We start from the raw sequence: 23748 nt of genomic DNA, 5'->3' as shown, positions 1-23748 counted from the left end.
TGCAAATAAATTTTCTCTTCTTTTTCTATTAAGTTTCCCTTTGTGATTCCCTTTTTCTCAATGAAAGCTGCCATTTACCTTCTCTGCACTAATGATAACAGGTAAACAGAAAGAAATAGATACAGACATCTACATCCAAATCTAGGAGAAATGTAGATACAAATCAGATGGAGAGAAATACACGCACACACGAAGAAAATCAGTCCCAGGGGCAGCTAGAAACAGCTCTCAATAAACAGGACAGTTCAGGGATGAACCATGTTCACAGCTGGAGAACACCAGTGTTTAACTATAAACCCTCACCATTTCTCCAAAACAAATACACAGTGGTGAGAAAAACCCTCCCAGGTAAAGTTTCTTCCTTCCTTCCTTTACCTCGCAAAGCCTGACCTATGGGATCGGGGGGGGGGGCGAATCATAGGGGGTCGGGCAGGGATCCGGGGGGGGGGGGGGAGGGGGAGGGGTACAGATCCGAGAGGGTCGGAGAATCCCAGGGGGTCGGGGTGGGGGCGGGGATCCCAGGGGGTCGGAGGTGGGAGATCCGAGGCGGTCCGCGGCGATCCGAAGAGGTCTAGGGTAGGGGATCTACGGGGGGTGGGGGAATCCCAGGGGGGTCAGGGTGGGGGGGATCCCAGGGGGTCGGGTTGGGGGGATCCCCAGGGGGTCGGATCCCAGGGGGTCGGGTTGGGGGATCCCCATGGGGGTCGGATCCCAGGGGGTCGGGGTGGGGGGAATCCCAGGGGCAGGGAGCGGGGGGAGGGTGTGAGGTGAGGCTGCAGGGACGCTGAGAGGGTGGGAGGGGGGAGCGGAGTGGTGTGAAGGGGGGAGCAGGGAGTGGGGGGAGGCAGCAGTGGGGTGGGGGGAGCAGATGTGGGCGAGCAGGTGGGAAGGTGCGAGGGGAGCAGTAGGGAGGGGGGGCTTACCCTCTTGTGGGGGCTGTTCCCAGCAGCTACGCGCACCCCCGAACCGCGCTGGACACGCGCACAACCGCCGCTCATTTCAAAACGTTGAAAATGGAACCGGCACCTTGTTTTTGGTCGTGGAGTAAGAGGCCCGGTTGCCCGCCCCACTCCTCACTGCTCAGTCCCGGAGGAAGGGCAAGAGCCGCCGCCGCCTATAGGCCTCGACATCAGGGGCTGAGGGGGAAGAGAGATCGAGAGCGAGCTGGTTATTGAAGCGACTGACAGACTGCGGCCTTGTCACCACACACAGTCAAGCTCCTCCGGACAACAAACAACAAGGTCAAACGAGCGAGAAGAAGCTGCGGCTCTGCTATGGAAGCAGGCTGGGTGTGCAGGCTCTGAGGGACGGTGGCGCTGGCGGGCGGGTAGCCGGCCTCTCAATAGCTACACGGGAAATGCCATAGTCCCGGGCCGGGCCGGGCCGCAGTGCGCAGGCGCCGCAGCGGGAGGGAGGGAAGGAGCGACGGGTGAATTCTATCCATGGGCGGGAGCGACATTGCAGAACCTGGGCTCTGTCACAGTAAATGTACTCTTTACAGCTAAAACAAAAACAGAATTACCTGGAAAAACTGTGTTTTATCTCTTTACAGCTACTTCATTCTGCTACCAATGTCCCCTTTCCACTACACTCATTATTATACTTAGCACTTATTTCATTCTGTTTGACACTGAGCTGCTGTAAATATAAACTCTCCACTGCCATTATTTTATTCTGCTTTACATTGAGCTGCTGAAAATATATTCCTCCTCACTGCAATTACCTTCCCCACTCACTACAAATACTTCATTCTGCTTTACATGGGACCGCTGCAAGTATTTAGTTATCGTTGTCAACTTTTATTTTAGGCTGGGGGAATAGATCTAACACTTTCTTTTTAAGGGGTTGCTTCAGCTACCTGGAAAAGCTGTGGCCATTCTGCTCAGCGCAAATGTTGAGGGAAGATTCAACAGCACACTGAGTAAGTAAGGAAAACTGTTTCCACTGGCAGAAGACACAGATTAATGTAATTGACTAAAGCACCAGAGGGTAAAGAGAATAATTTTTTTAACGCAGTGAATTTTTACGATCTGGAATGCACTACCTGAAAGGGTGGGTGAGCTGGATTTTGCAATAAGAATAACTGTGAGGCTAACAATGCTCACTGTTATAATAAGGAAAATTGGACAACAACTTCTGGCATCTGCACGTGCACAGTTAAGGATGGCAAGCCAGAAGTTGCATTCAGAGATGCCCTGCTGCTCTACGGGATACAGTTTTGTAGTCCTCAGCAATAGTCCTAACACTTTATGACTGGATGGCATTAATCTAGGGTACTAGTTCTGCATCAAAGATGGCAGAAAAATTTAGAGATGGTGTATTCAGGGATAAATGAGCTTTAACAATTTAGGTAAGCGATAATTATTGCCCTGGCTCTGGCCCTGAACATTTAATTTTATAAGTGTGAAGTCTCATTCTCTCAAAAGGTAATTAGTGGAGATTTTAATTTTTTTTTACTTTTCTGCCTATCTTATTTAGTATCCTCTGTTACTGCCTTTTGTCTCAATCTTTATCTCTCTTTCTGTACATGATTGGAATCTAATTTATATTTCCTGCTTCATACTTCCTGGAATGCATGTCTCAATGAGGATTATTCAATCCATTTAGTTGAAGAGCCTCACTGTTTGTCAACCTATTCAGAGGTGCCACGGATCCCCTGTAGAGGGAGCCGTGCTGGATCCAATACCAGATTACATTAGTATGCTCTCTAAAGCTCATGAACAAGAAGCGCTACTCCTTTGCCGTTGACTGCAAAATCCAGATCAATAACTTTCAAAAGAGAATTTTATATAATTGATAGGAACAATTTGCAGGGCTGTGAGGAAAGAGCATCAGAATGGAACAAACCGGATAGCTCGATCAAAGAGCTGGGAGCTGGCACAAGCACAATGGACTGAACGGCCTTCTTTTGCGCTGTAGAATTCTATATAGAAACGCAGACTTTAGTTAGCAGTGAGTTATATATTAAACATCCACAAATAATACTTTACAAGCCACAGAGCGTGCATTGCAAGGAGAGTTGTCAAGTCTTCCAGATTGCCCAGGAGTCTCTCGGAATCGAAGGTGAATCCCTAGGCATTCCTGATAGCAACAGGATAAAATTGTGCTTCTTTGTGCTTGTACACTTTGTTCACCTGTGGTTCTCTGAAACTCCACTTGATTCTCCACCTTTTTCAACGCAATAAAACGTATAATATTCCGACCTTTCTTCAATTCTGAGGAAGTCTTTAAAATGATTCTCGCAGGAAAGTGGAAAATGAGGGTCCTGAGGAAAACACAAGCTACTGTAATAATGTTATGATTATTCTCTGACTTTGTATTTCAGATGCATCTTATGAATTATACTTCTGGAATGTGGCCTCTCAAAAACAATCCCTGTCTGGAGTCAACCCTCCAAATGAATAAAAATCATAAGGAGCAGGATCATACCTTACAGCCTGCCATGCCATTGAATTAAATCACGTCTTTTGCTTTTGCATCAAATTCATTTTCTTGCCCTATCCCTTAATACCCTGTAAAACCAAAATCTGTCAATCTCGGCCTTAAATATATTCAATAATGGAGCATCTACAACTCTCTGAGATTCAGAATTCCAAAATTCACAGGCCTCTGAGTGAAAAAAATTCTCCTGATCTCAGTCCTAAAAGGCTGACTATCCTTAGTCTATAATCCCTAATTCTATGCTTTCAAACCAGGGGAAGCCATTATTCACAGCTACCCTGTCAAGCCTGCAAAGACTTTTATGGCTTTGAATAAGAATGCCTCTCATTCTTCCAAACTCCAGAGACTATACACCCATTCTATTCAATCTCTCCACATAGGACAGTCCTTTCATCCTGGAAATCAATCTAGTGAGCCTTTGTTGCAATTTTAATTCACAATGATTTACTCTGCTTACACGAGGCAGAGTTCAAGTAATAATTCAAAAGTTGCCTTTTTTCTGTACCTGCATGTTAACCATGATGGCTTAATGCCATTTATTTTCACGATAGATGACAGTACAATATAATGCTGCCAGAAACAATTTTAGTTGCTCTAAACGGGTTGTTAAGGAAAACTATGGACTAGAGAAGTGTCACTGGAATACCAGCAGGTAAGGCAAGGATTTCCCTTCACCTTTCTGTAGTGTGCTCCAGCAGTCTTAATTTAAAAAAAAATTGAATCTATACATTTTACATTGAAACTTCTACTTACACAAGGTAGAGTTCCAAGAAAGTTTTCAAACATTGTCTTTTCTACTTGTTTAATGGAAAAGATACTTCTAACTTCAGGATGCTAAAATACTCTAACAAATAAAAAGGAAATATCAGAGCAATTTGAAAGCAAAATAGAGATCTTCCTATATTTTTAAATTTGCTTTTGATATCTTTTTCTTTATCCAGTTTTCTCCTCTTCTCCAGTATTTGCCAGAACACATAAACAAGAAATAGGAACATGAACAGGCCATTCAGCCCCTTGAGCCTGCTCGGTCATTCATTAAGATCTTGGCTGATCTGATTGTGGCCTTAACTCCACATTCCTTCCTGCCCTCCATAGCCCTCAACTCCTCTGTAGTTCAAAAATCTGTCTAACTTAGCCTTGAATATAATCAACAACCCAGCCTCTACAGCTTTCCAGGATAGAGAATTCCAGAGATTAACAACACTCTAAGAGAAGAAATCAATCCTTAATCCATCTTAAATTGGAGACTCCATATCGGGAAACTATGACATCTTGTTTTAGATTCCCCAACAAGAGGAACCATTTTCTCAGTACCTATCTATCAAGCCCCCTCAGAATCTTTTATATTTCAATAAGATCACTTCTCATTCTTCTAAACTCTAATGAGCATGGGCCCAACCTGCTCAATCTTTCCTCAAAAGACAACCCCTTCATCCAAGGAATCAACCTAGTGAACCTTCTCTGACAGCCTCTAATGCAAGTATGTCCTTTCTTAAATAAGACCAAAACTGTACATAGTACAAGAGGTGCAATCTCACCAATGAACTGTACAGCTGTAACAAGACTTCCCTATTTTTATACTGCATCCTCCTTACAATAAAGGCCAACATTCCGTTTGCCTTCCTAATTACTTGCTGTAACTGCATGCTAATTTTTTATAATTCATGTCATGCTGATCCTGCTATACAGCAGCATTCTGCAGCCTCTCTCTATAACTTATATCCTGCTTTTCTATTCTTCCCACCAAAGTGCATAACCTCACATTTTCCCGCATTATACTCCATCTGCCAACTTTTTTGCCCTTTCACTTAGCTCATATCAATGTCCCTTTGCAGATTCCTTGTGTCTTCCTCACAATTTGCTTCCTTACCTATCTTTGAATCGTAAGCAAATTTGACTACAATACAGTCAGACCCTTCATCCAAGGCACTCCCTTTGGCGCTCCACTGAATAGTTTTCCAACCTGAAAATGACGCATTTATCCCGACTCTGTTTCAATTAGCCAATCTTCTATCCATCCATATTACCCCATGGCATCTTGTGTAGTAACCTTTGATGTGGCACCTTTTTGAATGCCTATTAGAAATCTAAATATATTACATCTACCAGTCCCCCTTTATCCACCCAGCTTGTTACTTCCTCAGAGAACTCTAAAAAATTTGTCAAACACGATATAATGTTGACTCTGCTCAATCGTATTATGATTTTTGAAATGTACTGCTACCACTTCCTTAATTATAGATTTCAGCATTTTCCCAAAGACAAAGTTTAGGCTAACTGGCCTATAGTTTTCCACTTTCTGTCTCCCTCCATTCTTGAATAAGGTGTTACATTTGCCGTTTTCCAATCCTCTGGGACCTTTCCAGAATCTAGGGAATTTTGGAAGATTTACAACCAATGCATCCACTATCTCTGCAGCCACTTCTTTTAAGACCTTAGGATGCAGGTCGTCAGGTCCATGGGCCTTGTCAGCCTTTAGTCCCATTAGTTCACTAGCACCTTTTTTCCAGTGATCATGGTTGTTTTAAGTTCCTTCCTCCCTTTTGACCATTGATTTGCTTTTATTATGATTGGAATGCTTTTTGTGTCTTCTACTGTGAAGACAGATTCAGAAGAGTCATACGGACTCGAAACGTTAACTGTGTTCCTCTCCGTAGATGCTGTCAGACCTCCTGAGTTTTTCCAGGTATTTTTATTTTTGTTTTTGTTTTGGATTTCCAGCATCTGCAGTTTTTTGCTTTTACAAAATACTTGTTCAAATTCTCTGCCATTTCCTTGTTTCTCATTATTAGTTCCCCAGTCTCATCCTCAATGCTCTCTTTAGCTATTGTCTTCCTTTTTATATACTTGTGGAAGCTCTTACTGTTTGTTTTTATATTTCTTGCTAGTTTGCTCTCATATTCTAATTTCTGCCTCTATCCTTTTTTGTCATCCTTTGCTGGTTTCTAAAGTTTTCCCAATTTTCTGGCCTGCCATTAATCTTTGCAGCATTGTATGCCTTTTCTTTCAAGATACCTTCCTTAACTTCCTTAGTTAACCATAGATAGTGCATCCTCCTTGAGTCTTTTTTTCTCAATGGAAAACATCTTTGTTGAGAGCTATGAAATATTCCCTTAAATGTCTGCCATTGCTTCTCTTTCACCTTATCCTTTAACCTATTTTTCCATTCCATTGTAGCCAATTCTATATTCATTCCTTTGTAATAGCCTTTATTTAAGTTTAAGAGACTAGTTTCAGAACCAGGTTTCTCGCCTTCAAATTGAATTTGAAATTCCACAATGCTATGATCACTTTTGCCTAAAGGATTCTTTACTGTGATTAATTAATTATTTCTGTCTCATTACATCTTACCAGATCTAAAATAGCCTGTTCCCCGCTTGGTTCCATAATGTATTGTTTTAAGAAACTGTCCAGAACACGTTCTACAGACTGATCCTTAAAGCTTCCTTTACCCCTAAATTGATTTGTCCAGTATGAAGATTAAAAATTCCCATGATTATTGCAGTACCTTGCTCACCAGTCATTATTTCTTAGTGTATACTCTGCCCTGCAGTGTTGCTACTTTCAGGGGGCCTATAAACTACTTCTACCAGTGATTACTGGTCTACATCATAACATTCATTGGCTATAGGCCAAATGCTGGTAAATGGGATTAGGTTGGTAGGTCTCACGTGTTGGTGCAGGCTCAATAGGCCGAAGGGCCTCTTCTGCACTTTGTGATTCTGTGATTTCTTTTTACTTCTTGTCTCTACCCATACTGATTCTAGATCTTAGTCTTCTGAACCAAGATCATTTCTCACCACTGCATTGATCTTATCCTTTACTAATCGAGCCATCTCCCCTTCCTTCCTTCCTGCCTTTCTGAAATGTCAAATAAATATTCATTTTGCAGCCATGGCCATCTTACTCTCTTAGTCTCTGTAATGGCTATCATATCATACCCATTTATTTCCATTTGTGCTATCAGTTCATCCATCTTGTTATGAATGCTGTGTGTATTCAGATAAAATGCTTTTAATTCTGTTTTCTTACCATTCTTCTCTACTCTGACCTTATTTGCTGGTGCATTCTTATGTTGTACGCTCTGTCCTTTCTTGTCACACTCTGGTTATCATTCCCTGTATCACTGCCCTGCACTAATGCCTTGTCCTTTCATAGATCTTTTGCTATATATGTTATAAGGTGATAAATTATCATTAGGACTGAATAGAATGCCAAGATAACAAATAGCCTGGTTTGGTCAGAGATAATGGCCATATTATAGTCCAAATTTTGGATCCTACGAGAGGGAGTACGATTAAGTAAAGCTTTTTATTGTGCATAAAAATCTTGATAAAGAGCCTGAAATAAACACACGGGCTAAGTTGAATCAGTATCATTCAAGCACTAATTGTTTAACTTTTAAATTTAAGTAATTTATGAGAAACAGACTGTGACCAAAAATTCAGATAACTGGAAATAATGCTGGAGTTGGCTAAGTTGCAAAGGGAAGATGAGATGTCACTGCAGCAGCAGGCAAGGAATTGAAAAGCTTGTGGACCCCAGCTAATAATACTTAAACTGGAGCCTGAAAAGGAGTATTGTAGGTACAAGGCTAAAGAAGAGGAATTTCAGTGTATATTCAAGGATAAAGGAAAGGAATTTCAGCATGAGGGGATTTTGTTCATGAAGTGCTCTATTTTCCAATGAACATAAAACAGTATCAGGGAAAGGACCAAGACAAATGGTGTTCATAACTTACTACTATTTCCTCTTCCTCTTTCACCCTTGCTTCTCAGCCAACACAATAGCACCTTACATACAAATTAAGAGTAGCCATTCGGCCCCTCAAGCCTGCTCCACCATTCAATAAGATCATGGCTGATCTGAAAGTGGCTTCAACTCCGTATTCCCACCAACCCCAATAACCTTTGACTCCCTTGTTAGTCAAGAACCTATCTACCTCTGCCTTAAAAGTATTCATTGACCCATCCACCAGTCTCTGGGGAAGAGAGTTCCAAAGATTCATGACCCTGTGAGGGAAAGGTTTCTCCTCATCTCCATCTTAAATGGGAGATCCCTTATTTTTAAACTGTCTCCCCCACAAGGGTAAGCATCCTTTCAGCATCCACCTGTCAAGTTCCCTCAGGATCTTCTATGTTTTAATAAGTCACCTCTCATCTGAAATGTGAATGAGTTGCTTGCATTGAAATGAAAGTACGGTTGTGGCTTTGAACACTGAATCACCTGAGAAGGTCTTTATTATTTTCATGATAATTCAGTAAGACAATTGAAAAAGTTAAGACATAACCATATTTGTCAAAATTGAAGTTTTAGTTTTAAGTGTTATGTTTGAGATGCAACTCTAAATTGAGGAATCAGACCACTGGTTCACGAGGTTTTACATTAAACTAAATGAAACATTTTATTAATTTACACAAGTTAAAATATATATACACGGCTACAAATTACTACTATCATAACTTTTAACAAATTCTCAAACTAATCTCTATTAAGGCAACATCAACCCTTGGACACCAGGCAAAGCATTTTCACCATACAAATTCAAAATGAAGTTATTTTCAATTTGGTTCTTGTGGAGCTAAATATGTCAGCTTAAATTTCATTTTATACAGTGGGTGACATGCTGCAATCTATAATGAATAACTAATGAATACGTATGGGTCTAATTGATGTATTCTGCCTGCTCATGTGATAGGGAAGTATAACCACCTTTCCTTCTGTAAAGTTCAGTAATCTTTTAAAATTCTTATCCTCACCTTGAGAACATCTCACACCACCTACATCCTTGCTACACTCTCGAGTTTAAGTAATTGAAAATCTTCGTATCTCTTTTTTTTTGGATTTTATTAATTTGGGGGGCAACTTTAACAGCAGAAATCCAAGTGAGCAGCTTTTTGTGTCCAGAAAGTCTTTCCTTTTGTTTAATTCTTTCACAAAAATGTGGAGTTCATGCTCCTTGGCTTTATGGATTTTGCCTTGGGCCCACAGCTATTTTTTTCAGTTCCTGTTCATTAACAAAGGTTAAATCAGTCATTCCTGTACTTAAGCAATTTAGTTTTAGGTTCATGTTTTGTGTTGTATAGGATAGTCTGACTTACCATCAGCAGTGAAGTAACATAGGGAACAATTACTTATTGGCCAAACAGTATTAATGGATAGACATGTTGAAACATCGTTTAACACTGGTCAATCTAGTAAATGTACTTGCCAACTTCAAGAGCCTGCACACAGCCCTGAATTGGTCAGGGGACAGAAAATTCTCTCTGCCAGTTAAGGGAATACCTCAGTGAAGATCCCAAATATTGACTGTTTCCAATGGGGGGAGGGTGGGGGTTGCAGGTTCAGGTTTCTCTCATCACAGATGCTGCTAGACCTACTGAGTATTTCCAGTATTTTCTGTTTTATTTTGTAATTGAATGTTTATGGTTTGCTGGTAAAACTGATCAGGATTTAAAAAAATTTATTCTTCCATAGGATGTGGACATCGCTGGTAAGGCCAGCATTTCTTGCTCATCCCTAACTGTCCTTGAACTGAGTGGCTTGCTAGACCATTTCAGAGGGCAGTGAAAAGTGGGGTTGGAGTCAAATGTAGGCCGATCTAGATAAGGATGACAAATTTCTTTCCCTAAAAGATATTAGTGAACCAGTTTTTATGACAATTGCTGATAGTTTCATGGTCACCATTACTGAAACTAGCTTTCAATTCCAGATTTATTAATCAAATTTAAATTCCACCAGCTGCTATGTTGGGATTTGAACACGTCCCCAGAGTATTAGCCTGGGCCTCTGGATTAGTAGTCTAATGACATTACCACTACACTACATTCCAAACACACAACACCTCCCCCAAGTATATGTTGAGGTAAAGAATTATCAAGTTAATTAAAACACAATGCAATTATATTGGGACATGATCACTGAAAGGCTTTTGTGTTCAGCTGGTTAGATTATGTTTTTACCTTTAACAGAGTACTGAAAGCCCAGTGAAGTCAGCTTTGCAGCTTTGTGTAGCCAGCAAAACAAGAACTATTTGCCAACCCTGAAGCTGTAATTAAAATATATAGAAACTGGACATTGTGAAATAAGGCACTTGGGCATTTAATCCTTGCTGTGACGATCCAGGTCTCCTTTTGCAGACTTCCTAAATCCTGTGGTAGAACACTATAAACAAGATTTTTTTTAAAAAACCCCATAGCATTTAGATCACAACATAAAGGTCAAAAGTGGGGATTTGAAAACTATTCTTATAACTTGTGTTGATGAGTGGGCTTCATCATTTCTCACTTAAACTTATTTAACATGCATAATAGGAATATGACTCTTAATCTAATACATGTGAATATTGTGCTTTGTACTGCTTATGTGATATCCTTAACTTATTGTCTCAAATTGCTCTAGTCATGACAGTCCCCAGTTACAGACCTGTAATCATCATCATTCACCTGAAGGTAAGAAAGTTCACAACAACTTTATATAGCGCATTTATTGTTGTAACCAAGGGTTTCCCAGAAGTTTAGGGTGCCTTCTGCAAAAGGTACCAGTTTTCATAGCTCAAGTTGACATAATATGACCTTCTAAGCACCAAGGCACAAGTCAGGAGTGTGAGGTCTTACTATCCACTTGCCTGGATGAGTGCACCTTCAACAACACTTGAGAAGCTTGACACCATCCAAGAAAGCAGTCCAGTTCAATATGTTGGTGTGAATGATATATAAGATTTTTCTTCATCTTTTTTTCCCAGTCACCCATTATAACCTTGTTAAAACTCATCTTTTTGACCTCGCGTTTAGTTATGTCTTCTAAGCTTGTGGCCCATTCCTCTGTAAAGTATATATGAACAACATGGGCTGGATTGCCCTCCTGTTGAAAGGTTGGAAAGTCTGGGATTCTGCTGCTAAATGGCAGAACTGCTATCAGGAGCCCTCATTATCCATGCAAAGGGACTGAGGACTGGTAATACCTCTGGGAGGGAGGGAAACGGAGTGGTGGTGAAGTGTACACAGGCCTGCAGTTAACTAAGATAAAAGCAAAATACTGTGGATGCTGGAAATCTGAAACAAAAACAAAAATGCTGGAAAAACTCAGCAGGTCTGGCGGCATCTGTGGAGTGAGAAAGAGTTAACGTTTCAAGTCCATATGACCCTTCTTCAGAGCCGCTGCAGTTAGCTAAATTGGACTGTGACTTTTTGGACAGCAGCTATAATGACGCGGCAGCGGAGGCCTGGGAGTGGTTTGGAGTTAAGTGTGGAGGCTCCCAGATTCTTTGAGGTTTTACTGGCAGTAGTAAAGGGAAAAGGGATCAACTCCTGAGGATGAGAGGGCAGGAGGCCCCATGAGGGTTGGGTTTACTGAGGGAAGCTGCCGGAGCAGTCAATGCAACTTCAACCTGGTTAAGAATGTCTTACAGAGTAGGTAGTGACCTCATGTAGGTAGCCAAGGTAAAACATAGCACTGGTCTCATTTAACATTCTGCATCAATGATAGAGGCATCACTTATCGCCTTACATTTCAAAATCTTTTTGTGTCATTACTTGGGTGGCAGACTAACTCACTTATGCAAAAGAAAACAATTGGAAACAGTAAAGCACCATTTTAATTGAAATAACTTTGCAAACTCACATTCTTTGCCAGAAGAGACTCTGTTAATCTTAAAGGACAGTAAACGTAGAGAGACGGTACGGGTGAAATTGGTCTTTCGCAATGACATAAAACAAGTGATAAAAGCCCAATGGCTCTTTTTACCATTGTGTCCTCTTCTCAAAAAGGAAACGGTCACCCAGAAACACATGGGAGAACCTCAACTGGTGCAGAAGCACAAATTTTGAAAACCCTAAGTTAACACAATAAGGAAAACATGCAGCTGATTGACAGACCGAGAGAAGACACTGTGGGAATTGGTGAGTTTGGAGGTGAGGTCATAAGCAAATTTTAGCGAAGGAAGGGTAAGACACATTGTACTCTCTCAATATATTGCAAAGTCCTTACATTCAGCTGCTGTTTCATCCAGGGGAAATGTCACTGTGTATATGGCAAAACAAACTCTTCTGTGTTTACAACCCTTGGGAGAAAGACACCAACCACTTTGATGACATGCCGGGCACATCTAGATCTTTACCTCCTGTCATCTTATAATCTACAAATTCCAGTGATGCCCATCTTCCATCAGAGAATAAAGGAAATCCTGCAACGTCTGCACCAACTCCATCATGATATCTCATCTACTTTAACACCAGCTCAAGTCGCCCATTAAGGAGTTTGTAGTTGGTCAGTCAGAAGGTTTTGCCCTGGTTGAAGCACTGGACACTTGTGATCATGAGGATCTGGGACTAGACTCCCCTCTTCAACTTTCTGGTACCATTCCTCCATTTGAGAAATAATCTCAATTGAGGAGCCTAGTCATGAAAAGAACAATAAGACAGGACAGATTTCATGTGCAGATATTAAAGTTACATATGGCTGGGCTAAAGTCTGCTACATTCAATGGCATTACCATCACTGAAACCCCCACTATCAACATCTTGGGGGTTACCATTGACCAGCAATTGAACTGGACCACCATATAAATACTGTGCCTACAAGAGCAGGTCAGAGGCTAGGAATCCTGCAGTGAGTAACTCACCTCCTGACTCCCCAAAGCCTGTTCACCATCTACAAGGCACAAGTCAGGAGTGTGATGGAGTACTCTCCCCTTGTCTGGATGAATGTGGCTCTAACTACACTCAAGAAGCTCGACACCATCCAGGATAAAGCAGCCTGCTTGATTGGCACCCCATCCGCCAATGTAAAAACCAGCGGCCAGTATCAACAGTGTGTCCAATATACAAGATGCACTGCAGCAACTCACCAAGACTCCTTCGACAGCAACTTCCAAACCTGCGACCCAGAAGGACCAGGGCAGCAAGCACATGAGAACACCACCACCTGCAAGTTCCCCTCGAAGACACACACCATCCTGACTTCAAACCATATCGCTGTTCCTTCACTGTCGCTGGGTCAAAAACCTGGAACTCCCTCCCTAACAGCACTGTGGGTGTATCTGCACCAAATGGTTTCTGTGGCGGTTCAAGAAGGCGGCTCACCACCATAACGTAATAACATCAAGTAGTAACAGTTTAGAGTTTGTGTCCTATGTCAGTGGGCTGCATGGGGTGATCATAGATCATGGCTACTCTCATGAACAGTGACAATGTGCCAGCTTCCTTAGGGCTGCCTACAATGTCTGCACATGAGGTGAATTCAGTTGTGGGCCAAATGCCCTTCAATAGTCCAAGGGGGAGTCTGCCATAGTCTGATCCTTCTGAACAGCTGCTTCACTGAGACAAGAGGCAACTCAGACCTCACAGATTAGCTACTCAGTGCTCACTGATCCAGTACCTTATTGAAATAACAAACTGGGAGTTTAAACAAATTCATTAGCTGGCACAAAGACTAAGCACAGTATTGAAAAGTTGTTGTAGAAAGGACAAATGGATTTTCTTGGCACCTTTTGGTGGATGCTGTAATGCAATATAAACAGAGGCTAGCAACATGGCGTTCGCAGTATGCTTCTAACTTTTCAGAGTTGGATGATTGTATAGTGTAATTATATTTGAAGCTGCCTGGTGAGAATTAGATCGGTTGCCTGTTCTAAACCCCACCCAATTTTACCTCCATTGGCAATTGCTCCATACACCTGTGGGAACACTATTTGTGAAGTTGGATAGCTGGCTCTTTTTGTTCCTCGTGTCCCTTGGGAAGGAAATGAAGTGAATCACATGCCTGTAGAGAGCATCATTGACCTTGTTTATTCAATGCTGAACTGCTGCCTGATTAGTACCGAAAATACCATCAGGGGAAGATCCATTTCAAAAATATTTAGTGCAGTGGCGACTTTGATCAGGAGCGAACTGTTCCTGCAAAAAACAGTCGACTGATCCAAGGTGCTTTCTGTCTTAACGAGGCAGTCTGGTATTGTCAAGTAAAGTCTTTATTTTTCATTTTTATAAAATGACTTTGCTGCTTCACCACTTGATGAAAAACATTTTCTAGACTTCATGATGGAGGCACGTTCAATCCTGTACTGTGCCCCACCCTTTTGTGTTATTGTACTTTCTTCCTCCAGATCAACAGACTACCCTGGTAGTTGATTGAGGAATCCAGCTGGGCCTCTCTTGACAGCTGTTTCCCTACCAACTGAGTGATCATTCCTACATGCTGACTGTGCATTAACTCCATCCCACATGCAATAAAACCTAACTTCACTGTCAAACCGCCTCATCCTACTCATACACCACAAGGGTAATTTTGACATGAGAATATGGGAATAAAAATTGGGAGAGATGTGAAGTGGGCTGCTTATTCACTCTCATCCATTTTATAACTATACAACATCAAAATTACCCTTTTGGGGTATTTATCAAAATTCTAAATACCTACCTTTATTTTCCCAGTTGCACCATTTAATGGCTTGGCACCATACTGTTGCACATTTACTGCTTCCTCTGATGGGGACTGTAGGGGCACCTAAATTCTTACTTGGGATGCCACTGTGATACATCCCCAGGGCTAAACTGAATAGAAACAACAGAAGCCTTTGGTTTTTGTATTGCAACATTGAAGTCTTTGTAACAGCAGTGCACAGCTAGAGCAATCTATTTCCACGTGGGTTTTACTTGTACCTGCCCCTTTAATGGTGCTGCCACCTTTAAAGCCTCAGAAGCACAAACTCCTTGTTCCCAGTTAGCTTTCCATCAATAGTGCTGCTCATCATAGACCTTGTGTCCTTCCACTCCATTATACTGAAGGTCTGGAAGAAGAATGCATTCAAATTCCAATGACTAAGTGAAGAGCATTTCAGTTCTATGGCACACACATCTCCTTGGGACAGCAACTGCCTGTGAATGCCCGCCCTATACAGTTTTCTAATGTGTTTCTTTATATTTGCAGCTGTCACTATTCGTGCACCATCTTCTCTTTATTGAGCCAGACTATGTGGATGAGGTCAGTTGTTGATGGCCAGCTGACCACTAGTTTCTACAACTCAATGGTCTCAGCATTTTGATCTGTACTGGGATGTTGGCAATGCGGTTCTTTGAATGCAAGTGTTCAGGTTCCAGGGAGCATTCAACCAGGGTTCTGAATTTGTTGGAATCAGTAGTTTTCATCCATGCAACAGGGAGGCATGATTTTACTGCTGCCATGGTTATGGCGTGGGCATGCGGAGTGAAGATCTTTGGTTCGGAAGAAGGATTCAACACCTTCGTGATAGGAAGAACAGTGTGTTGTATGTAAATGAAAATCCTTGAATGACGAGAGGATGTTGTTTTCCTACAAAGTACATCCTTGCTTCTACTGATATCAGTTTGTTTAATCTTTTGCTTTAGTACAAAAATCAAGGCTGACACTCCAGGCACAGTACTGAGGGAGTGCTGAACAGTTAGAAGTTAAAACCTGTTTGAGTGGATGTAAAAGATCCCATGACACTATTTCGAAGAAGAGCCGGGGAGTTCTCCCCAGTGTCCTGGTCAATATTTATCCCTCAATCAACATCACAAAAGCATAATCTGATTATTATCACATTGCAGTTTGTGGAGTTTGCTGAACATAGATTACAACGGTGACTACATTTCAAAAAAAGTACTTCATTAGCTTTAAAGTGCTTTGAGTCATCTGGTGGTCATGAAAAATGCTATATAAATGCAAGACCTTTTTTTCTTTTTTGGTTTGCTCAGGAACTTAGGAATAAATGTCCATGTTTCGATGAGTGGTTGTCTTGCCTGGTGAACTTGAGTTTGGACCTGGTTTCCTGCAGGACTGTTTCCTTATTCTGATTGTTGAAAAAACTCTATTATTGATTCTGGTTGTATTTGAGTGTATTGCCAAGGGATGGGTGTGTGATGTACTCGTTGAATAATTAAACCTACATACTCGAGATCTATTAGCCAATTCAGCATTGTTTGGAGGAATAGAGTTGTGTCTTGGCCCTTCCTCATTTTTTGTTCTCTAGGTGCTGATGTCATCTAGTTTTGGTCTGGCCATTTGATTGTTGTGATGCATTGGTTTCATTTACTGTTTTAATTTTTAATTGCATTGATCTATGTCTCTGCTGCTTCTATGTGGTCCGCTGTTTGTTTGGGTGAAGATCTACCATCTCCACAGACATTGCTAAAATGTCCCAAGTGTCATGAGGGCCTGGGGCAGATTGTTTCCCATTGATTATTGGCTAAGGGGTTGGATGGAGCTTATGCCTATGCCTAGTTCTCCACAAGCAATCTTGGTATTGGAGGAAGCAGTATAGGGCAATCCTTCTGTTCTATTAGTTGTTAAGCTGACTTCCTTGGTGTGTTGTACTCTTCTGGAGTTGAAGGACTTGAGATGGCCCCTGGGATGTTTTTACATGTTTATTAATGGGATTTGGACATTGCTGACAAAGCCAGCATTTATTATCTATCTCTGATTACCCTTGAGAAGGCAGTGGTGAGCTGCCACCTTCTACCAATGCAGTCTAACTGGTGTCGATACACCCACAGTGCTGTTAGGGAGGGAGTTCCAGGATTTTGACTCAGCAACAGTGAAGGAACGGTGATATATTTCCAAGTAAAGATGGTGTGTGGCTGGAGGGGAACTTCCAGGCGGTGGTGTTCCCATGTGTCTGCTGCTCTTGTCATTCTAGATAGTAGTGGTGGTGGTTTTGGAAGGTGTTGTCTAAGGAGGCTTGGTGAGTTCCTAAAGTGCATCTTATAGATGGTACATACTGCTGCCACTGTGGAGGGTGTGAATGTTTGTGGATGGGGTGCTGACCAAGCCAGTGCTTTTTTCCAACCACCGTCCCCTCCCCCTAACCACCCCCACCCCCACAAGGACCCATCTGTCACTTATTCATGTTCTTTCCAGAACGCTTACCCTTGTCCTGCCATTATCACGTTCTGCTCTCTGATCTTAATGCTGCCATCAGCACCTCCTTTAGCCAGTACCACTACCATTAACACCCCTTTGTCCTTTCGTTCATTGCATCTCTGGCAATCTCTCCTTTGCCTCCAGCTATCACTGGCCTTCTATTCAGCTTCACCTGCCCCACCCTTCTTAAACAGTATAAATTTTATTACATTTTTACTTCTCTTTAGCTCTGAAGAAGAGTCATACGGACTCGAAACGTTAACTCTGTTTTTTCTCTCCACAGATGCTGTTGGACCTGCTGAGTTTTTCCAGTATTTTCTGTTTAAGATGGTGTCCAGCTTCTTGAGCGTTGTTGGAGCTGCACTCATCCAGGCAAGTGAACAGTATCCCACCGTACTTCTGACTTGTGCTTTGTCGATGCCTACATTGCAACAGTGACTGCACTTCAAAAGTGCATCATTGGCTGTAAAGCACTTTGCAACATTCTGATGTGAAAGGCACCATATGAATGTGTTCTTTCTTTCACTGAAATTGTTGTATGCTTTGCTAACACTCCCTACACATCCTTCTAATGCTAACACTCCCTACACATCGTTCTAAGGGCAATAAGTTTGCTATTATTATGTTCAATCGCATGACAGAATGAAGATTTGAAGTGACAGAGCTAATGCTGACTGTGGATTCTAGTAATGGACAGCCCTGCAAACACAAACCCTCAACCACAGGCTCTTTAAGTGACCACTAATCATTGAAAAACTCAGCCAAATCAATAACGTTGTAACTTGTTGCTGTGCAAAAGATTCAAACATCTTTAAAAAGACACAAACAGGTGTCTCTTTCTTTGCTTAACTCCTTCACCTCTGTACTGCTATCTATAAGATGAGCTATTTGTTATCTCTATTTTTTCTTTAATTATTTAGCCATAAATGTGATATATTCTGGCTCATGAATACATAAAGAAGCCTATTGGAGATCATGGTATGGCAATGGTGATATTGGCACTGTAAATGAAACCATTGTGCTCTTCAATCCTCTGGTGGCAAATTTACACCTAAATTTGTTGAAAAATGTTTGGAATATGCAGCAATGTGAATTGCGACGTATCAGGAGCTGCCCAGCCAATGACTTGAGTAATAACTGGATGTGATGCTACTTGGGGCTGGAAGTGGTTAAAATTGAGGTTTAAAAGTTGATCCAATGAGAAAAAACAAGCACAAATTGAAATTATAGTGAGCTGATTTGCCTTAAGCAATGCTTTTATATTTATCTGGTGGTTCATTAGATGAAACAGAGAAAGCTTCTTCCCTTTGAGGTTGATGAACAACTCAGAGGTCAGAAGATTTTAATCTTAATTTGCTCAAGGGCTCTGCAATCCCAGTGTTATTTCTAATCTATTGCTTGGATTTTCTCTTGTTCATCCTACGGGGTGAAGATGACCATGGTCGTCATCTGGGGTGTTTGGTAGGGTTCCAATGGGTATGTAGGTGACTGCTAAGGCCAATCTGCAGCCAGAAGGTTCTGCTGCAAAAAGGACAGGATACCACAGATGACTGAGTTTTGGATGAGTTGCTGGCTCAGGATTTCCTCTCCTTGTGTTTTCTCTCTGCCTTTGATATGTGTCTGCTTTTGAGAGAGGCTGCACCATTTTCTATTTGGCTGTGCCAGGTGCAGTGATTCTGGATGAACTTCTCCCAGGACTCAAAGTCAATATCAGAACTTCTTAGTGAAGCCTTCAGATTGTCCTTTTAGCACTTCCTTTGACGATCATGACAGCGCAACCCAGGCTGAAGCTCTCCATAGAAGATTCAATCTGGTAAGAGAGTGTCAGGTATTCTGGCTACATGACCAACCCAACTCAGTTGTGACTGTCTCAGGATGGTGTCAGTGCTTGGCATGCCAGCTCAGTGAGCCCCTCACTGTTTGGTATTTTGTCCTGCTATCTGGTCTTCAGAAGCTTCCAAAGGCAGATCAAGTGCAAGTGGTTGAGCTTCTTGGTATGACACCGCTACACAGTCCAAATCTTGCATGTGTAAAGCAGAATGGGCAGGATTGTTGCTCTATATACTTTCTCCATGATTGTTGCAAGATTGGCAAATTCCTATCTGCTTGTTGGGGTGGATATTGGAGGAATCTTTGTATTCTTCCAGGATGGTTCCTCACTTCCACATGGACTGAGAAAGTTCAGTGAGCTTCTTGCCCAGGCATTGAGCTCCAGCCTTGTTGGCCTCAGCTGAAATAGTATTAGCTCCTGTTGCTAGACAGGAGTTTGACTGCCTTTGTCATTTCTAACATCGTGGGAGGGTAAGTAAGAGAGCAATTGATGGCAACTTGCGGCAGCCTGTTGATTGTTTTTTCATTGATGGATGAAGGCCAGTTGAGGATGTGGCTGAAATGCTCTGCCTATCTTTCTAGAATTTGGGTTTTCTCTGAGCAATGTTGACTAGTCAGCACCAAGGATTTGTGATGAGCCAATAGGCTGGAGCCTCTAGCGAGATTTCAGAGCATTGTATAATCTCTTCCAGTCTTTGTGGCCTGCATATGACTGAAGTTCATTTGTTTCTGACTCGGACAAGTGTCTTGCATCTGAGCTTGCAGTGGATATTTCAATAAGCATCATGCTTGAATAGTGATGACTTGTCACTGAGGTAAATCCTATAGCGGTGATGTTTCTCCTCCAGTACTTTCTGAATTACCTCATTGTTTTCGTTGAACCAATCTTGATGCTTATGAGAGGTAGGGCTGAGGGCCTCAAGAGCACTGTAGTACACAATATCTCTGAAGGTTGTCCAGTCATTCTCAATGCTGTGTGTATATTTTCGCTGTCCACAAGTGACTCTTGAGTCTCTCTCTCAGAGATTCTTTCATGACTGCCTGTCTGAGCCTTGAGATATTCAGATGTTTCTGGGCTTTCATGCCCTTGGGACGACTAGGGGGATAGATCTTGATGTTCAGCTTTGAAATGATAAGATGATCATCACTCCAGCAGTCAGCTTACACATGGCTTTCATTAACACACACCTTGCCTGGTGATGATATAGTCGATTAGATTTCAATGCACACAGTGGGGGTGCATCCAAGATGTATTGTTGCGATTAGTAAGGCAGAAAACTGTGGAGGTGATTAAGAGCTCATGCTCAGCAGACAACTTCAGCAAGGGGAGACCATTAATATTGCATATGCCAACCCTGTTTTTTTCTGATAACCTGTTCTTGTGCCTGATGATCTGCACCAATTCTTGCATTTAAGTCACCAAGAATGACTAGCTTGTCTGATTGTGACACAGCAGCAATCAAAGAGTGAAGGTCATCATAGAATTTATTCTTGACTTCGTTAGGGTTGGTCATAACACTCCCAGATAAGAGTTGCTTGCCTGTTGCCGTTTCGGGGGAGTTTAAGCACCACCAGATGATTATTAACATGCTTGGGAGGGCAAGTCAATTGACTGACATGATGGTTCATGACAGCAAAACCTACATGAGCTTTGCAATGTTCTTCTTTTCCACGGCCACTTCAAAAGAATGAGTAACTTGCACTGATCTCCTTGAGCTGATCCCCTCCTCCACTGCCCCCAAATCAGGTAGGCATGTCTCTCTGAGAGCAGTAATCTGGATGTTGAACCTAGCCAGCTCTCTACCGACGAGAGTAGTTCTTCTCTTGGGCCTGTCAGCTGTGGCATTCTCCATGAAGGTGTGCGTATTCCATACACCAATGGTGGCCAGTGTTAACTTCACTTTCCTTTTTGAGGTTGACTTACGACCTTATTGATGGGATCCCTGCCAGCTGGCCTGGGAGGTGAAGCAGTCTTAGGGCATCTTTTCTTGCCCCTTCCTCATACAGGGGACATGAGCAGTGTGGTCCTGAAAAGGGATGCTCAGTTGCTCAGGGCACTGCCGAGTTCCATTTCTGCTTCCTTCCAGTGAAGAATTACCCTAATTCCTGAACTGCCTGCATACAGGTTTGCAGCTACAGCTCCCAGTGAACCCACATTTCTATGTCACTTTCCCATCACCACAGGACTTGTGACAGATGGATGATAGAAAGATGATGAACATGACTTATGCATGAATTAGATTATAGTGAGGGAGAAATGTGCATCATTAGTCTCACTGATCTGGACGTAGCTTGGTCTAGTGGAAAAATGAATCTAGATGGCTAAGAGATAGATCTGGATGCAGCGAGTGACCAGGACATCTTGTGTGTCTTGTCAAGCTTTCCACATTCCACAATGTGGGAGTAGTTTATAGGCCTCCTAACCGTAACCACACTGTAGAATGTAGTATAAAGGAAGAAATAATGGGGGCTTGTGAGAAAGGTTTGGAAATAAGCGTGGGTGATTTTAATCTACAAATAGATTGGGCAAATCAGATTGGCAAAGGTAGCCTGGGAGGTGAATTCAAGGAGTGTTTTCAGGACAATTTCTTAGAGCAGCATATGCTAGACCCAACTAGAGAGCAGGCTATTCTAGATCTGGAAATGTGCAATGAAACAGGATTAATTAATAACCTCATAGTAAATGTGCCCCTAGGTAGCAGTGATCATAACATGATTGAATTTCACGTTCAGTTTGAGGGAGAGAAGAATGGGTCTAGGACTAGTGTTTTATGCTTAACTAAGGGCAATTAAGAAGGTAGGAAGACAGAACTGGCTAAAGTGAACTGGGAAATTATGTCAGTAGAGGTGCGGTGGCAAATGTTTAAGGAGACATTTCATAACAGTCAGCAAATACATTCCAGTGAGAGAGAGAGAGGCTTTCAGTGAAGGATGTACCATCCATGGCTAACTAAAGAAGTTTAAGATAGTATCACATTCTTTTAATAAGTGTACAATTCTGCGAGGATTAGTGGCAGGTAGGAAGATTGGACAGAAATTTTAAAAAGCAGCAAAGTATGGCCAAAAAAAGGAGAAATTGAGAGTATAGGAAAAAGCTAGCTAGAAATATAAAAACAGATAGCAAGAGTTTCTAAAGGTATTTAAAAAGGAAAAGAGTAAGTAAAATGAACATTGATCCTCTACAGAGTGAGTCTGGGCAATTAATAATGGAAATGAATGATTGAACAGATATTTTCCATCTGTCTTCACTGCAAAGGATACAAATAACATCCCAGAAATAAATGTGTATCAGGAGGTGAATGGGAGGAGGAATTTAAAACAATTACAATCGCCAGGACAAGAATACTGAGAAAATTATAGAATTAAAAGCTGGTAAGTCTCCAGATCCTGATGGACTTCATGCTGGGATTTTAAAAGAAGTGGCTGCTGAGATAGTAGATGCATTGGTTTTAATTTTCCAAAATTCCCTAGATTCTGGAAAGGTCCCATCAGTTTGGAAAATAGCGAATGTGGCTACTCTATTTAAGATAAGAGGAAACTACAGACCAGTTAGCTTAACATCTATCATAGGGAAAATTTTGGAGTTAAGGTTTTAGCAGGACACTTAGAAAATCTCAATGCAACCAGGTAGAGTCAAAATGGTTTTGTGGAAGTGAAATCATGTTTGACTAATATGTTTGAATTCTTCGAGGGAGTAACAAGCAGCGTGGATAAAGGGGAACTGTGGATGTGCTGTACTTAAATTTCCAGAAGGCATTTGACAAGATGCCACATTAAAGTTTACTACACAAAATAAAAGCTCATGGGGGTAACATATTAGTATGGACAGAGGATGAATTAGCTAACAGGAAACTAAGAGTAGGCATAAATCAGTCATTTTTCAGGTTGGCAAGCTGTAACTAATGGGGTGCTACAGAGATCAGTGCTGGGGCCTCAACTATTTACAATCCAAATTAATGACCTGGATGACAGGACTGAAAGTATGGTTGCTAAATTTGCTGATGGCACAAAGAGGAAAGTAAATTGTGAAGAGGACATAAGGAGTCTGCATAAATCAGTTGAGTGAGTGAGCAAAAATTTGGTAGGTGGAGTATAATGTGGGAAAATGTAAACTTGTCTACTTTAGCAGGAAGAATAAAAAAGCAGCAAATTATTTAAATAGGAAGAGATTGCAAAACTCTGAGATACAGAGGGATCTGGGTGTCCTGGTACATGAATCACAAAAATGTTAGTATGCAGTTACAGCAAGTGATTAGGAAAGCACATGGAATGCTGCTGTTTATTGCAAGAGAAAAGGAGTATAAATGTAGGGATGTTTTGCTATAGTTGCAGAGGGTATTGGTGAGACCACGTCTAGAGGACTGTGTACAGCTTTAGTTTCATTATTTAAGAAAGGACATAATTGCATTCGAAGCAGTTCAGGCAAGATTCGCTCAACCGATTCCTAGGATGAGAGTTTTATCCTATGAAGAAAGGTTGGACAGTTTGGACCTGTATCCATTGGCATTTAGAAGCATGAGCCACAGTCGTATTGAAACATAAGGATGGAATTTTATGGCCCCTCCCGCTGGCAGAATTTTCCAGTCCCGCTGAAGTCAA

General features: G+C 41.8%; 1 protein-coding gene across 7 annotated transcripts in view; it reads right to left on the bottom strand.

Moving 5' to 3' along the window:
* fam135a (family with sequence similarity 135 member A) overlaps nucleotides 1-1377 on the bottom strand; it is a 259444-nt gene extending 258067 nt beyond the window's left edge. For all 7 annotated transcript variants that reach the window (XM_041187897.1, XM_041187900.1, XM_041187895.1 and 4 more), the window contains exon 1: nucleotides 1027-1377. The gene's annotated coding sequence lies outside the window, so the exon portion shown is untranslated. The remainder of the gene's footprint in view (nucleotides 1-1026) is intronic.
* Nucleotides 1378-23748: the final 22371 nt, after the last annotated feature.

This window comes from Carcharodon carcharias, chromosome 5, assembly GCF_017639515.1.
Source record: "Carcharodon carcharias isolate sCarCar2 chromosome 5, sCarCar2.pri, whole genome shotgun sequence".
NCBI lineage: Eukaryota > Metazoa > Chordata > Chondrichthyes > Lamniformes > Lamnidae > Carcharodon > Carcharodon carcharias.
The sequence above is the reverse complement of the archived record's forward strand: the minus strand, read 5'-3'. Positions and strand labels throughout refer to the sequence as shown.